Source organism: Monodon monoceros, unplaced genomic scaffold, assembly GCF_005190385.1.
Source record: "Monodon monoceros isolate NGI ecotype Baffin Bay Population unplaced genomic scaffold, NGI_Narwhal_1 Super_Scaffold_18, whole genome shotgun sequence".
In the NCBI taxonomy this organism is placed as follows: Eukaryota; Metazoa; Chordata; class Mammalia; order Artiodactyla; family Monodontidae; genus Monodon; species Monodon monoceros.
Window position 1 is genome coordinate 9,049,636 of NW_021703774.1, and position 16,436 is coordinate 9,066,071.

At 41.1% G+C, this 16,436-nt stretch overlaps 1 long non-coding RNA gene across 3 annotated transcripts in view; it reads left to right on the forward strand.

Moving 5' to 3' along the window:
- Positions 1-16,436, forward strand: part of LOC114899939 — a 254,687-nt gene that overhangs the window by 218,912 nt on the left and 19,339 nt on the right. The gene's annotated exons all lie outside the window — the stretch shown is intronic.

A 16,436-nucleotide genomic window follows, 5' to 3' on the forward strand; every position in this document is an offset into this window, starting at 1 on the left:
CCAGTTTAATTTAAACCTCCGTTGGTTTTTACCCCTGAAAAGACAAAACAAATTTTACTCAGAGAAGCTTCTGAAGGTATTAGGTAAACCTAACAAAAGGGAATTTTCCTGTCTTAGTTCTATCTTCAGGATAAAAAGTATTTGAAGGAATCACATTTATATTTAAAAATGTACTTACTACACAGGCATGCACAAATATTATGCTGTATGTAGTAAGCGTCAGTTGATGTTCGAAAGATAATGTGATACATTTAGAAAGAGAACTAGTGAGATAAGTTGGCCACTTTGGAAGTTACCCAGACAAAAATGATGGGGTTCAGAGACGGATGAATAAAGGCTTTTGTTTGTGTGTTTCTTGTGGTTCAGTCCATACTTAGTTTTCAGTTAAAATCTTCAGCATTGCTCATGTTTATTTATTTAGTAAACTTCTCATTCCTCTGGATAATTGTGGGTAAGTTATGTTAGGGAAAAATGATTTAAAGTTTATTTGTAAAGGCCACTATTATTACTATCCAGATATACTGATAATTTCCAAAGCATGTTTCAGCAACAGTAGTTCCTTTGGATGTTAATAAGTATGATAAGGACTATGACACCAGCAGCAGCAAAGGTTCTGGGGCCACATAAGTTTGGGAAATGTTGGGTTAAAGTTGAATAATTGATCAATGCCGATCTTCTGAGAACCTTGAATATGTTAGTGCATGTTTGTCAGTCTCTAAAAGGAGGGTGGAATGTGCAGCAGTGTCTTAACATTTCTGAGAACTGAACTCTCAGTAAGTAGGGAAAATAGTTGGCAGAAATAATGTTCTCTGGACACCACGTTAGGAAGCTGTGGTCTGACAATGAAATAAATATTTGCCTCTTACATATTAATAATTCCTTGAACCTCCAACCTTTTGCTACCTCAATATAGACTTTCAAGCTCAAGCATTTGCAAGCAATTACGATTGTGTGCTTCAAAGCCCAAATGGAGAATTAAGCTCCTGGTAGAGGGGGTCCATCTGAAATTCACAGTGGCACAATAATGTAGCTGCTGTTTCAGAGGCTGCTTGGAAGCACCTGCAAAGCCTGTATGTACCAGAGCTGGGCAAATCTGGAGAAGCTGTAGCAGTAAGGCTGATGAGTCCATGGCAGGGCACTGAAGTTTCCTGTCAATCACACGGAGTGTCACTGTCTGGTTCCTTTTTGTGAAAATCGTTAAGAAAAGACAAGTGATCAAATAGTATCTTTACTGAAGCAATGGCTTTGGTTGAAATTGTAGAGGACTTGACAAAAGCCAGTAGAATAAATAGTGGCTCTTACAAACATAATCTGGTTTGTACATTTCTTCTGTGAAATTGTGTGGTTTTTTAAAATAAATTTTTTATTTATTTTTGGCTGCGTTGGGTCTTCGTTGCTGCGTGTGGTCTTACTCTAGTTGCGGTGAGTGGGGGCTACTCTCCGTTGCGGTGCGTGGGCTTCTCATTGCGGTGGCTTCTCTTGTTGAGGAGCATGGGCTCTGGGTGAGTGGGCTTCAGTAGTTGTGGCACGTGGGCTCAGTAGTTGCGGCACGTGGGCTCAGTAGACGTGGCTCATGGGCTCTAGAGCTCAGGCTCAGTAGTTGTGGCACACAGGGCTTAGTTGCTCCGTGGCATGTGGGATCTTCCCGGACCAGGGCTCGAACCCGTGTCCCCTGCATTGGCAGGTGGATTCTTAACCACTGCGCCACCAGGAAAGCCCTGTGAAACTGTGTTTAAGTAACCAGATTGCAGTGCTAAGGAAAGGAATACTTCATACGGTCTTCATGTTCTTTTTTAAAAAATTAGTACTTTATTTTTAGAGCTCTACAGCAAAATGGAGCTGAAAGTGCAGAGTTCCCACATACTCCCTCCACCTCCACAGCCTTCCCTACCATCAACGTCTTGCATCAGTGTGGTATATTTGTTACACAATCAATGATGGACCTACATTGACATGTCATTATTACCCAGAGTACTTCATTTACATTGAAGTTCACTTTTGGTGTTGTACATTCTTTGGGTTTTGACAGATGTATAATGATATATATCTACAATTATAGTGTCATAAGAAGAGTTTCCCTGCATTAAAAATTCCAGTGTTACAATTTAAAATGTCTAGAAGATTGGTTTAATAAAACATTTCAGATTATGGCTATCAACTTCAATGGGGGTACATTTTTTTTTTTTTGCGGTACGCGGGCCTCTCACTGTTGTGGCCTCTCCCGTTGCAGAGCACAGGCTCCGGACGCGCAGGCTCAGCGGCCATGGCCCACGGGCCCAGCCGCTCCATGGCATGTGGGATCTTCCCGGACCAGGGCACGAACCCGTGTCCCCTGCATCGGCAGGCGGACTTTCAACCACTGCGCCACCAGGGAAGCCCAGTGGGGGTACATTTTAATCTTTGCTGAGTTGATTTTACATTTAGTTTCCACTCACTCCAACTGCCTGAATCCTTGTGGGGAGTTCTTTGCTGAATGACTTTTTCAGTCTTGATATTGATTAAACTGATGTTGGGCCTTTATAATATTGCTGACATTTTATTGTGGACATTAGGAATTATGGGGAAAAGTATGAGATTGTATTTTAAAAGTAGAAATATATCTATGTGGTAAGACTCGGTGACATGAACAGAAATTTTGATCCATTGAAACAAAATATCTTGACTTAACAAACTTTAATTGTGGTCCTACAATGTATCAGACCTAAGTACTGCAAATAGAAAGATGAATGAATGTCCAGAGAGGGTCACAGTATAGTTGGGCAGAGAGATACTTAAGCAAGTCATCAGGGTGAAAAGTGCCATCAGAGGGGAATGAACTGAGGAGGGAATAGCTCTGAAAGTGTGGGACAGAAGAAAAGTGTTGTTAATAGAGAGCCCAGAAATAAACCCACATATCTAGGTCAGTCAATCTTCTATAAAGGAGGCAAGACTATATAATGGAGAAAAGACGGTGTCTTTGGCAAGCGGTGCTGGGAAAGCTGTACAGCGCATGTAAATCAATGAAGTTAGAACACACCCTCACACCCTACACAAAAATAAACTCAAAAAGGCTTAAAGACTTAAATATAAGACATGACACCATAAAACTCCTAGAAGAGAACATAGGCAAAAAACTCTCTGACATAAATCATAGCAGTACTTTCTAAGGTCAGTCTCCCAAGGCAAAAGAAATGAAAGCAAAAATAAACAAGTGAGACCTCATCAAACTTATAAGCTTTTGCACAGCAAAGGAAACCATAAACAACATGAAAAGACAGCCTATGAACTGGGAGAAAATATTTGCAAATCATGCGACTGACAAAGGCTTAATTTCAAAAATATAGGGACTTCCTTGGTGGCACAGTGGTTAAGAAACCACCTGCTAATGCAGGGGACATGGGTTTGAGCCCAGGTCTGGGAAGATGCCACATGCCACAGCAACTAATCCCACGTGCCACAACTACCAAGCCTGTGCTCTAGAGCCCGCGAGCCACAACTACTGAGCCCATGTGCCACAACTACTGAAGCCCACGCGCCTAGAGCCCGTGCTCTGCAACAAGAGAAGCCACCGCAATGAGAAGCCTGCGCACCGCAATGAAGAGTAGCCCCCGCTCGCCGCAACTAGAGAAAGCCCACGTGCAGCAACGAAAACCCAACACAGTCAAAAAATAATAATAAATAAATTAATTAATTTTTAAAAATACATACAAACAGCTCATCAATTCAATATCAAAAAACCCAAACAACTCAATCAAAAAATGGGCAGAAGACTTAACTAGATATTTTTCCAAAGAAGACATACACATGGCCAACAGGAGCGTGAAAAGATGCTCAATATCACTAATCATTAGAGAAATGCAAATCAAAACTACAATGAGGCATCACCTCACACCAATCAGAATGGCCATCATTAAAAAGTCTATAAACAATAAATGCTGGAGAGGGTGTAGAGAAAAGGGAACCCTCTTGCACTGTTGGTGGGAATGTAAATTGGTGCGGCCACTATGGAGAACAGTATGGAGGTTCCTCAAAAAAGCTAAAAATAGAGTTACCGCATGATCCAGCAATCCCGCTCCTGGGCATATATCCAGAAATGACAGAAACTCTATTCAAAAAGACACATGCACCCCAATGTTCATAGCAGCACTATTTACAATAGCCAAGACATGGAAGCAACCTAAGTGTCCATTGACAGATGAATGGATAAAGAAGATGTGGCACATATGTGATAATGGAATATCACTCAGCCATAAAAAGCGAAATATTACCATTTGCAGCAACATTATTGGACCTAGAGATTATCATATTAAATGAATTAAGTCAGACAGAGAAAGACAAATACCATATTAAATATATCACATGTGGGATCTAAAAATAGTACAAATGAACTTATTTACAGAACAGAAACAGACTCACAGACATAGAAAACTAACTTATGGTTACCAAAGGGGAAAGGGGGTGGAGGGATAAATTAAGAGTATAGGATTAACAGATACCCACTATCATGTATAAAATAGATAAACAACAAGGTTTTACTGTAGAGCACAGAGAACTATATTCAATATCTTGTAATAGTCTATAATGAAAAGAATGGAAATAAAAGAATATATGTGTGTATATGTATACATATGCACACACATACATAACCAAATCTCTTTGCTGTACACCTGAAACTAGCACAATATTGTGAATCAATTACACTTCAAGTAAATTTAAAAAAGCGCTGTTGCCATTTACTACAAAATCAACATGAACTATTCTGCCTGTTTCTGCATTCAAGATCAACACCCCTTGGAGAGTACAAAAAACTGCAGTGGAGAAACTGGTCTCCAGCAAGTAGACACCTCTTACATGCATGAAGACCACAGAAGAATGGATCTGAAGATGCAAAGCTTTGCAGAGTTTAAAAGAGGCTCTGAAAGACTTTGCTGAATTAGCATAATCTCTCACTGGTTAAGGAAGTAAGACAAAGGGTCACTACCTGGGTCTATTTTGGCTCCTTCACTCTCCAGGCTTGTGGGTAGGGCTACTGACAGCGTTACAGCTACATTTCATAGAGTTTATTTGAAAAGCTTCAACAAATGTGAATTTGGAAGGATTTTTCTCTGTGTCCAGGTAAAATGTTGGTGGGGACATTGATACCTACGTTATATCATTTGTGAATAAAAGGATTAAACATTTTAGACTTGTTTCCAATTTTATTTTCTAAATGAAGAAATCAACTGATAGGTTTTAGTAATAGAAGATCTTTTCAACTTGGGGAATTCAGTGATCTTCAGTAATTGCAAACTGAGCAAGATAAGAATCTAGTTTCTTTTTCTCACCCTGTTCTAATCTACTTATAGTAAACACCGAACGCCTCCTTTCTATAATTTAAGAGGTTATAAGAAAATTGAATGTGGGACCTTCAGTGAACTGGGCTCATGTGATTCTGTAAACTTCACTCACCCTAGATCTTATCTTACCAATAACATTCTCATTAATAGGCCCATCTTTCCAGTTATTCTTGATGAATGTTATCTCTGATATACTTCCTGCATATTGGATTCATTTTCATTTATTTTCACCCCACGATTTATAATCATTTCAACAAGGGAGAGTAGTCATTGTCAGACTCTGTTTGATTAAGCTTTGCAAGTAAAATTGGGCAAGTACTAAAGCAAGTGTCTTATTCACAAGTTCAGATAAATGGAAACTGTGCTGTAAGAACATTGATAAATTATTTGCGGTTGGACTGGAACGTTCTGTTACATGACACAGGACATAAATGCAAAAGCAAAGATGCTCAAAGTCAGCCTGGAGAGGCCATTTGTAAAGGAAGTTTTTCAAATTTCTAATATGATTCCAGTGATTTGCCTTTGCCTTTACTACACATTAAAATGGTTAAAATAGTGATTTATATCCTTTGTTTTTCTCCATTAACTACGTGATTTTCCTAAAAGAATCTATCTTGCCTGACATGTTCTGTCCTTTCCAAAGCCATGTCACTCATTTCTTGTGACTATCCTAACTGCATTTTTTTCCATGTCTTTTCTAATGTTTTGCTTTTGTGTTTATTTACATTTTTTTTTTTTTACCATGTATGGAGGTCAGACCCACTGGACATTTATTTCATCATAAATGTCATACACTCAAAATAAGTCATAATCTTCCTTCTTAGGTGAATAACTTTAAGTCAGTGGTGACCACTCTAGCGTGATTCTACTAATGTTGTGGGTCAAGTGGTCTGTGGTCCTCCACAGTTTCCTGTGCCTGTACTTTTCAAGTAAGCTTGATTCATTATCCCATTTTTCCTTTTTTTTAAAAAAAATTAAACGAAAGCTTTTGTGCCCGTTAAATCCTAGTGAAGTGCTAATCTTGCTGCATTTCAAAGGGCTGTGGGTTCAATACCAAGCTCTAATTTTGGCCTGATTTGTGAGGTTGATTGTATCAGCTCACTTTTTGCCAGTTTCCTCTGTGTAGAAGTCAGAGGGGATCCTTAAGCAACTTGTTGCTATGACAGTGGCGTAGGGAGATTTTTCTCCCTTTGAGATTCTACAGTGATCAAGATTAGACACAGAAAAATTAGGATTTAGTTGGAATTTGTTATAGGTAGTATGTTTTCCACTTTTATTTCCAGGTTAGAGCTCTTTGCCTAGAGTTCTTCTTAAAACTCAGTGAATTTGGCAACCCAACTGCTCCAAAGGCAGGGCTCCTGGCATTCACTGGGCCAGTCTTCCACACTATTCCTTTCTCTATCAATATTTATTTGTCATGGGCCTCCATTGCTTTTAGGTAGTGTATTTTTGCAAACTAATATATTAGACAAATGTACAAATGTTCAGATGTTAATGATGTGGAAATATCACAGACTATTTCTGCCAACCCCAATCTAATTTTCTCGCCATCTGCTTTTTAGAGATACTCATAGTTGGAAATACTGATCACTCCCAATTTCAGACCTTATCCAGCTCCGGTTTCTAAGCCAACCCATGATGAGGCTGGAAAGCACTAAGTTATTTCCGTTTGAATTAGGGGTGGTGGAAAGCTTCTGTTGTGGAGTCTGTTGTTAAGATGGGATTTTCATGATTGCAAGTGTCAGGAACCCCATTTTGACTATTCGGTAGCTCAGGCAAACAGGAAGATACTTGAAGTATCCTGGGAGTACCTCGGGTAATAAAAGGAAATGCTGAACAAGCTAACCCTTTGAAGGTCAGCGAAGCTTAAGCTAGGCCTCCGAACGTTTGTAAATTATGAATTTGCTTTAGAACAGGAATACCTACAGATTGAGGAAACATGGCTGCCACCAACTGGGAAAGTTATATTCAAAAATTCCAAAGGTAGCCGACTCCTAAAGTGTAAATAGCCCCTCTTGTAGTCTCTTCCTATCTCTGTTTTCTTCTCCTATGTACTTTGTTTTGTTTTCAGTTGGATTTGTAGAAGCAGAGAACCAGGAGAGTGTATTTGGTGGGAACTCAAAGTTAGAACAAGCACGTAATCTTATTTTATCGTTTGTCTCAGATGATACGGAAGATCAGGCTACATAAACTTACAAACTGCTCTACACTTCTGTTATTTTCTTTGGGAAAATCAGGTAACTTTTACTGTGAGAAATTTTTGTCTTTTTTTTTTTTTTTAACCATTGTGAGGTTTTAAATTCTACCTCATCTTGATTTGGTGTCTTCTTTGTGACTCTCTGGCTTTTTCCCCTTGTGATTCTGTTTTGCCCAGGCTCTCAGTTGAGACAGGGAGATCTTAACACATGGAAGACAGTGCACAGAACTATTAAAGCAGCCTGGCTTGTGTGGGAGTTTGTTCTATTCTCCTAGCCTGGGGTTTCTTTTCTCACATTTTGTTTGAGCAAGGTATATTTGCCTCCCCACATGAAAGGGTGAGGGGGCAATGCAGGCAAAGTGAGGTGACGAGTACAGCTTACACTGAATTACAGCAGGAGGGTGGCCATGTGCAAGAAGGCAGGGAAGCTGGGTCAGAATGGGACAAGGATTCAAATGTCCCAGTGGGGCTGGCGGTGTCCATGATGATCTCTGGAGCTGATCTGTCCCTCTCCTGACTGCACTGTTCACCATGGGACAGCAGTTGATTCCTGAGGAAACTGAAACCTCTTTGCAGCATGGTGGGTTCATCATAAATTACATGATCCTGTCCAATTCTAGAAGCCACTTTCTTTAAAACAACTGTCTTATAGATGGTTACATTTATAATTCATCCTTTACATCTTTCAATGAATCCTTACCTTGCACAGACAATGAAACGCTTCTGAGAATATCTAAAAGTGAGATTTTCCCCCTTTGTACAGAATTCTCTCTGATTTGGGACAGTTTCAAAGACAATGGAGTAATGCCAGGAATACCAGGGAGAATGTCTCCTTTCCCTTCTCTTTTTATGAGCAGAGTTGTTTACACAGTTTATCACTTCAGAACTAACGATGAAAGAGGTTTGCAATGTTGAGGTTGTTTTGTTTTGTTTTGTTTCCTGGAAGAAACCACACCCAAGTATCAAATCAAACCTCTGTCAGTCCACTGGTAGAAGGTCTGGGCAGCTGAGGGTGTCTCTAAAACCAGAAGGGCATTTGACTGCAGAGCTGCTGGAAGATGAGGATACTGACACAGGTGTCTGTGGTCTCATAGAAAACATAAAGTACCTGTGATTACATCAAACTAAAGTCTATTTTAACCACAGCCCAACTCAGTGGCAGTAATTGATATTAGCCAACGATTAACCTGTACCAAATATTACATAGCAAGCAGGCCATTATCCACATTTGTTTATTCTTTCGCAGAAACACTGTTCAGTCCCCCTTTCCTAATTTGCTTTTTTGTCCTAAAACCCTTGTATTTTTGTACCCAAACACTCTTTCCTTCCCTTTTCTCCTCTCCCTTCCCCTCTTTATCTTCCCTAATTTCATTGGCTTCCGAATGTGCAGATGGACTATGGCTACCTGGTTTCACTGTGAAACCTTGACCTTTATTCACCTTCTCTGTGAAATCAGAAGAAAGAACAGAGCAAGTCATCGGTTAGTTGAAAGCTGAGGGTTTCTGAGGGCTCTGTCTCCCAAGCTCCAATAGAACCTATAGTCTTTCAGTCATATAATCCACAAGCAATGCAAATTTCTTCTAAACCAACTTTTTTTTTTTTTTTTTACATGATTATAGCCTGTTTTGCTCAAATGTCCAGAACAATGCCTGGCACATATGAGGTACCAAAAAAAGCTAGTTGAATAAGGGGGTCAAGGGCTGAGGCTTACACTAATTTCTTCAACTATTCAACAAATATTTATTGAGTGCTTAGTGCATACTAGTTGCTCTGGTAAGTATTAGGGAATCTAGGGGCACATCTTATTCTGGAGAGAGACATATAAATGAGAAATTTCAAAACTTGTGTACAATGTAGGGTTAAGCACAGGATATTCTGGGGACGGATGTAAAGTGTCACCTAACCCAGTATCAGCAGGGTCATGAAACATGTATTCATTCAACAGATAATACTTAGTACGTGCCGGTTACTGTTCCAGGCACGTTGAAAGAGGCCAGACTCAACTGGCATAGGTCTTTGTCCTTTGCCCCTGCCAGCTGCAATCTTGCCACCATGAGCTTTCAAAGGACGAAAGCCAGAGGCTCAGGATGGCAGAGCAGAAATACAGAGGGGCCTGGGGCTCCGATGCAGCCACAGAGCAACAGCGGCAGCCTGGTCAGCAGCCCTGACGGATCTCTTGTACAAGAGAAGAAAATGACCAAACTCGGTTGTCTCACCACGTTATGTTACTCTTTCTGTTCTTATCGTTTTAAAATATATAGTCTGTGTGATTTTTTGCTATTGCTGTTTTAGTTTGTTTTTATATTCCTCCTGATTAGTTTGAAGGTTTGTTTTTTTGTTCCAGTGGTTATCTTTATGACTTTATGCACTTTAACCTTTACTGCTTTAAATGGGGTCTGTTACTGACTGTGAATTATCATCCCATTAGTATACTCTGCTTTCCCTAATTCTCTCCTTTCCCTTTACAATACAGCATTGTTAGATGATGTTTTCTCAGCTTCTCTTGTAATACTTGCAAATACTTCTGCCAGTATAGCTTATCTTTGAGTTATCATTTGCCACACAGGAGTGAAAGAGAAGAAAATCAGCTTATCTCCCATTACCTCCACCCATCTTTCCCTTTCCAGCTTTTGCTAGTTGGAGCATCAGTCCCTGGGTGATTGGGACATGAGGGAAGGGTAAAGGGATATGGGCTCCCACCTTTCTGGAGGGAGTTCATGCTCCAGAGAGAGATGAAGCAGTGAAAACCATTTTGTCTCATTGCTTTCAGCAACAGTCGTGCACTGTAGGCTTCTTTTCACAAAGCCATATGGACAGCTTCACACAGCAGAGTGCGGGAGATTTCATTCAGCTTTTCAAGACCAGGTGCCCAACCCCTGTGCAGCAAAAGCACAAAGCAGGTGTCCTATGTGGAAAACCTTCTGTGTGCTGGGGAATCCTTTACATTCTAATCCATTATGTCAGCCCACGTGGAAGCACTGCTAATATCTTCTCCACTCCTGGGTTTTCTCTGCCTGGTCCAAAACCCTCTGTTCCGCCTGGGCCTGGCTGTGGCAAAGAAGATGGCTGGTGATCTCAGCCCACCTATGAAGGGCTCTTCCCTTGCTGAATTTTCATTCATCTGGTCCTCTTTGCTTCTATAATCATCTGTTATCTTTAAAAATATGACGGGCAATGACCTAGCGGTCCAGTGGTTAGGACTCCGCGCTTCTGCTGCAGGGGGCCCAGGTTCGATCCCTGGTTGGGGAACTAAGATCCTGCAAGCCTCGCGGTGTGGCTAAAATAAAAATAAAAATATGATGTGTTTTTGAAATTACTATCTTGAAAAGATATCTGCACCCCCATGTTCATAGTAGCATTGTTTACAATAGCCAAGACACAGGAACAACCTAAGTGTCCGTTGATGGATGACTAGATGAAGAAAATGTTATCTATCTATGTATAGATAATGGAATATCATTCAGCCATGAAAAAGAAGATCCTGCCGTTTGTGACAACATGCGTGAAACTTGAAGACATTATGCTGAATGAAATAAGTCAAACAGAGAAGACAACACTGTATGATCTCACTTATAAATGGAATCTAAAAAAAACACAACTCATAGATATGGAGGACAGGTCGGTGGTTGCCAGAGGTGGGGGGAGGGTGGGGTGTGGAGGAAATGGGTGAAGGAGGTCAAAGGTACAAACTCCCAGCTATGAGATAAATAAGTCCTTGGTATGTAAGGTACAGCATGGTGACTGTAGCTAACAGTACTGTATTGTATATTTGAAAGTCGCTAAGAGAGTAGACCTTAAAAGTTCTCATCACAAGAAAAAATTATGTAACTGTGTGAGGTGATGGATGTTGACTAAGCTTATTGTGGCCATTTTGCATGTATTGAATCACTATGTTGCACACCTACGACTAATTCACTCTTACATGTCAGTTATATTTCAGTAAACCTCAGGGTGGGGAGAAACTAAACACTTAAATAGTAAAACTTTTAAGAAGTCCTTACTGAAAAAAATGGTGTTTTGGGTATTTTTCTTTTTGTATTTTCCTAGTTGTTGCATCAGGAGCCGTGTCCTACCACTCCCCGTTATACTCTACAGAAACAGCATTCTGAACCCTTAAAGATTTAGTGAAATTCATACTGGGATTCCCAGCTGAATTGGCCTTTGTCTGGAGCCTCAGGAAGAAGCACTGCTGCCTCACAGCTTTCCGAGGCCAGAGCACTTCTCCTATCATGTTATTTCAAAAGAGCCTCTGCTCACTGCTATCATGCCACTTTCAGTTTCTTTAAAAATGTGAAAAGAACAGCTTGTCAAGATTAACTAGAACATGTGCAAAAAAAGGAGGCAAGCAAAGATTATAGGAAGGTCAACGGAGCATCGCACCGAGCTTACCGTTCTGTCCGCACGCTCAGGACACAAGTCTGTGTGTCTGGTTATCGCAGCTCACTTTTACTTATACACCTCCCCATCCCAGCCCCAGCTCCCGAGGACATAGGTGCTATTGGGCAGTCTGATTAGGAAGAGTGTATCATTTAATCTTCAAAGCAATTCATGCAGTCTATATAATTATCAATACTTCCATTTTAGATAAGGAGATGGAGGCCCAGGGGGATTAAATAACACGCCCACTATCACCCAGCTGATCCATGTAGTTAAGACCATGAGAAGGAAGAGACTCCCTCCCCACGCCCTGCGCAGGCCCTGCCTGTTCCTGTCCTCCGAGCCAGGGACCAGCTGGCTCTTGAGAACCGGTCTTGCTTCACACTGCTGGTGGTCTGTTTACTGGTGTCCGCTCCCAGCCCTCACTCCATCCCCCAGATCTCTGGAGGCCTGGCAGTGCCCTCCTCCTGCAGGCCTTCACGTACTGGGGAAAACCTCCTTGTTCCCTTCACTCTACTTTCATTTCTATTCCTTCCCCTTTTGAAGGGAAAGAAACACACACACACACCCTTAATGCTTCTAGAAAAGAAAATCAAAATCTCCCATCTAAAGTGATTTTTCCCGCTTTTATTTTTTTCTTTTTTGGTCTCAGTGACAGGATATTTTACATCCCAGTTAAGGTTCCTCTGTTGATCTATGAAATTTTAAGTTTTTATATCTTGAGGCTCTGCCTATAATTTTCTTTTCAGGAATTGTGATGAATGGGACACACACACACACACACACACACACACACACGCTATTTTCTCCCTTGAGGTTTAGTCTTAATTGTGTAATCTGACATTATCCCATCCAGTTGCATTTTTCATTTTGGATACTGTAGTTTCCATCAAAAATTAAAAATTAAAAAATTTTAATTTGTGCCTCTTTATATCTTCTGTATCTTTCCGTAACATCTTCAATCTTCTAACTTCTTAACCTTATAGGTTGCAGTTATAATGACTGTTTCGATGTTCTTGTATATTGGTTGTGTTATTTGTATCATTTCTGGAGAAGTTGCAACTGATTGGGTTTTATCATTATGGCTTGTATTTTCCAGGCTTCTTGCATACCTGGTAGTTTTTGATAGGATGCCAGAAGTTATGATTTTACCTTTTTGGGTGCCACATATTTTTTCATTCTTATAAATATTCTTAGACACGGTTAAGTTACTTGAAAGCATTTTGATTTTTCAAGGTTAGGCTTTCTTTTTTTTTTTTGCGGTACGCGGGCCTCTCACTGTTGCGGCCTCTCCCGTTGCGGAGCACAGGCTCCAGACGCGCAGGCTCAGCGGCCATGGCTCACTGGCTTAGTTGCTCTGCGGCCTGTGGGATCCTCCCCCACCGGGGCACGAACCTGTGTCCCCTGCATCGGCAGGTGGACTCTCAACCACTGTGCCACCAGGGAAGCCCTTTTTTTTTTTTTTAATAAATTTATTTAATTTTGGCTGCGTTGGGTCTCCGTTGCTGCACGCGGGCTTTCCCTAGTTGCGGCGAGCGGGGGCTACTCTTCAGTGCAGTGTGAGGGCTTCTCATTGCGGTGGCTTCTCTTGTTGCAGAGCACGGGCTCTAGGCACGCGGGCTTCAGTGGTTGTGGCTCATGGGCTAGGTTGCTCCGCGGCATGTGTGATCTTCCCGGACCAGGGCTCGAACCCGTGTCCCCTGCATTGGCCGGCAGATTCTTAACCACTGTGCCACCAGGGAAGTCCCCAGGTTAGGCTTTCTTAGGTGGGAGCAAAGTAGTGTTTTGACACAGGTTAATTTTTTCCTGCTTCTGAGGCAAGAAGTAGTAGCACTCCCTTTGTAGTACTCTACCGAATATCCTTTGAGTCTTTAGGTCTTCCACTCTGGCTCTTGGGACTAATTCTGTCCCTGTGTGATGTCTGAGTATTGTTACCTATTGTGCTTTTAAGTGACCTCCTTCCTTGGCCTCTGGTAGTTTCATTACGGACAAGAGCTTATCAATAATCAACTGACGCAGAACCCTCCGCAACCTAGAGAGTCATTTCTCTGTGTATCTGGCTCTTTTCTGGGTTTTCCCTGCTGATCCTAACTGCTCTGCTCTCCCTGTGCCTCCACTGTTCCCTCCTGGACTCGGGGAGACTGCCCAGCTCTTCCGGGGGCCTCCAGCATGGCCGCTTGCCCCAGCAGCCAGCTGTGCCCTCACGAGGTACCTCATTCCCCATCTCCAGGTGTCGCCATTCTTTCTTGTCTGATGTCTTGAGAGCCCTAGAATAGCAGGTCTTTGGATAAAGAAATTCCCAGCTTGGTGACATCCTTAAATCCACTGACAATAGTTTTTGTGTCATTTTTATGTGGATAGAAGTGTTACCTAGTCCTGACTCCTTCTTGCTATGACATTGCGTGTTGACAATAATCCATTCATGTCAAAATTTTATTCTTCATTCATACATTCATTTGATTACTATTTTGACCTTTAGAGCACTACCATGCTGATCTTATTGCACTTACTGATGAATATAATACAATGTCTTATTTATAATGTAATATAATATAATATAATGAATGTACTGATTATCAAGTGACCTGGATTTACACAGTTTTTAAAGTGGAAGTGTTGGACTTTGTCTCTGGCATGATGCATTTGAGGTCTAAAAGAAGTAGTATAAGTGAACAAATTGGCCCACACCGGTCAAATGACTAGTCTGAAGTCAGCCAGCGCGTCACTGTCAGAGGCAGGTGGCTCCCGGGAGCATGATTTCCAATCACTTGTCCTAACCTCCAGACCACACGTTCCATCATTTAAAACCCTGCTCACGGTTAAGCAAGAACTGTTCGCTTTGTTTGCGTACTTATGGCAAACGGTAACTCCCAAGTCTGGATGTGTCACAGGTAGGTCTAGAAATTCATTCATAGAATAACGTACACCAGTTTCTTCTTCTTATCACTGCAGGAAATGACAATTATATTTGCAGTATTTCGACCATAAAAGAAACCTTGCCCATGCTACAGGCATCTGAAAATGAAAATCGCATTCAAGACTGATTTGAGGTAGTGGATCCTTCAGTATTGTGATCTGGAAAGGGATAAACTCAGGGACGTAAAGTGACCTGGAAGAGGCTGGGTATCAGGAGACTTCAGCTATGCTCTCAGTGGCACAACTCTCTGTGTCAGTTTTTTGTTTGTTTATATACACCTGTGATTCCAAAGAAATATTACCCTAGGCCACACATGCCGATTTTTTCCCTTCAGATTTGGTGTAGAAGTCATTTTATACCAGTCATAAAAGTAACAATGATAGCTGATAATAAAGTGAGATAACAGATGTAAAATCATCTCAGACATTTTAGATCACTTGATCTAATCTTTAACATTATCCTTTGAGACAGATGTCATTATCCCCATTTAACAGATTAGACAGCTGAGTTTCAAAGAGATTAATTTTCTAACCGGAAGGGTCAAAACTTGGAATAGAACTGAAGTCTGGCTTCAGAGTTTGTGCTTGTTCCATGGTTTTCAGCTGATTCTCAAAATCCCTGCTTTGTGACCGAAGTCGCCAGCACTGCAAGGTGCCACTTCCCTTAGTGTGTGAGCCCAGTGCCCCCTGAAGGCTTTCTAAGCACCCCAAAGAGAATATCTTTTCCATTCGGACCAAGTTTTTCCCTTCCTTGGGTACTCCTGAGGGCTTCCCTTGTAGCTTCCTTTTTGCATCTCTGTCTTTTCCCAAGTTGGAATCTGGTTTGGGGATTCTCTCACTTGTGTGGAGCCCACAGTGCAGAATTAAAACTCTTTCCTGGCAACTTTTCTTCCTTAGCTGAAAGGTACCCCTTGCCCCATCACCTGCATCACTTGCTTTCCTGTCCTAGGCAGCTCTCCTCACAGAAATTTTCATCAGTATATAAAGACTGTAGCTTTTAACAGTGTATTAGGACCTTTACCTAATTTTCAAGTATGATTTAGAAGCTTTAGCTCTTTCAGTTCAAGATTAGAATAATAATGTATCATCTTATGCAATTTTTAGGACACGGCTTGTGAGTTGCATGCCTCATTGAACATCCCTGATCAAAACTCACTCTTGTTTTGGGTTTCAGATTTATCGATTGCATACTGATTTTGAGTGTATTTTGTAAATTTTAGTGTAGGGGAGTTCTTTACAGAGTGTGTTGTCCTTAAAGTTAGTGTTTTAAGATCACTCAGTGAGACAACATTTTGTGCCAAATATGAAAAAACATTTTGATGGCAGTCAGCTCAGAAAGAAGTATGAGACCGACTTTAATAATAGGATTCCAAGGTACGTTATGAGAACCCTGCAAACCATGGGGGTTTCCACTAGAAAAACATTAAAATTTAGTTCTGTGAAATCTAGGGGCTTTCTGATGTTAAGCTGTAACACATCTGGACTGAACATTTAAATGTCGTTTCATAAGCATTCTGTGTCAGTTTCTTTGCAGTGCAGGAAATAGGTTCAAAAAAAGATGAGAAAGATAGACAATAGCTATGCAGGATGCCCTGCATACTGGTTCATACTAATGTGGCCATTTCTGGGAA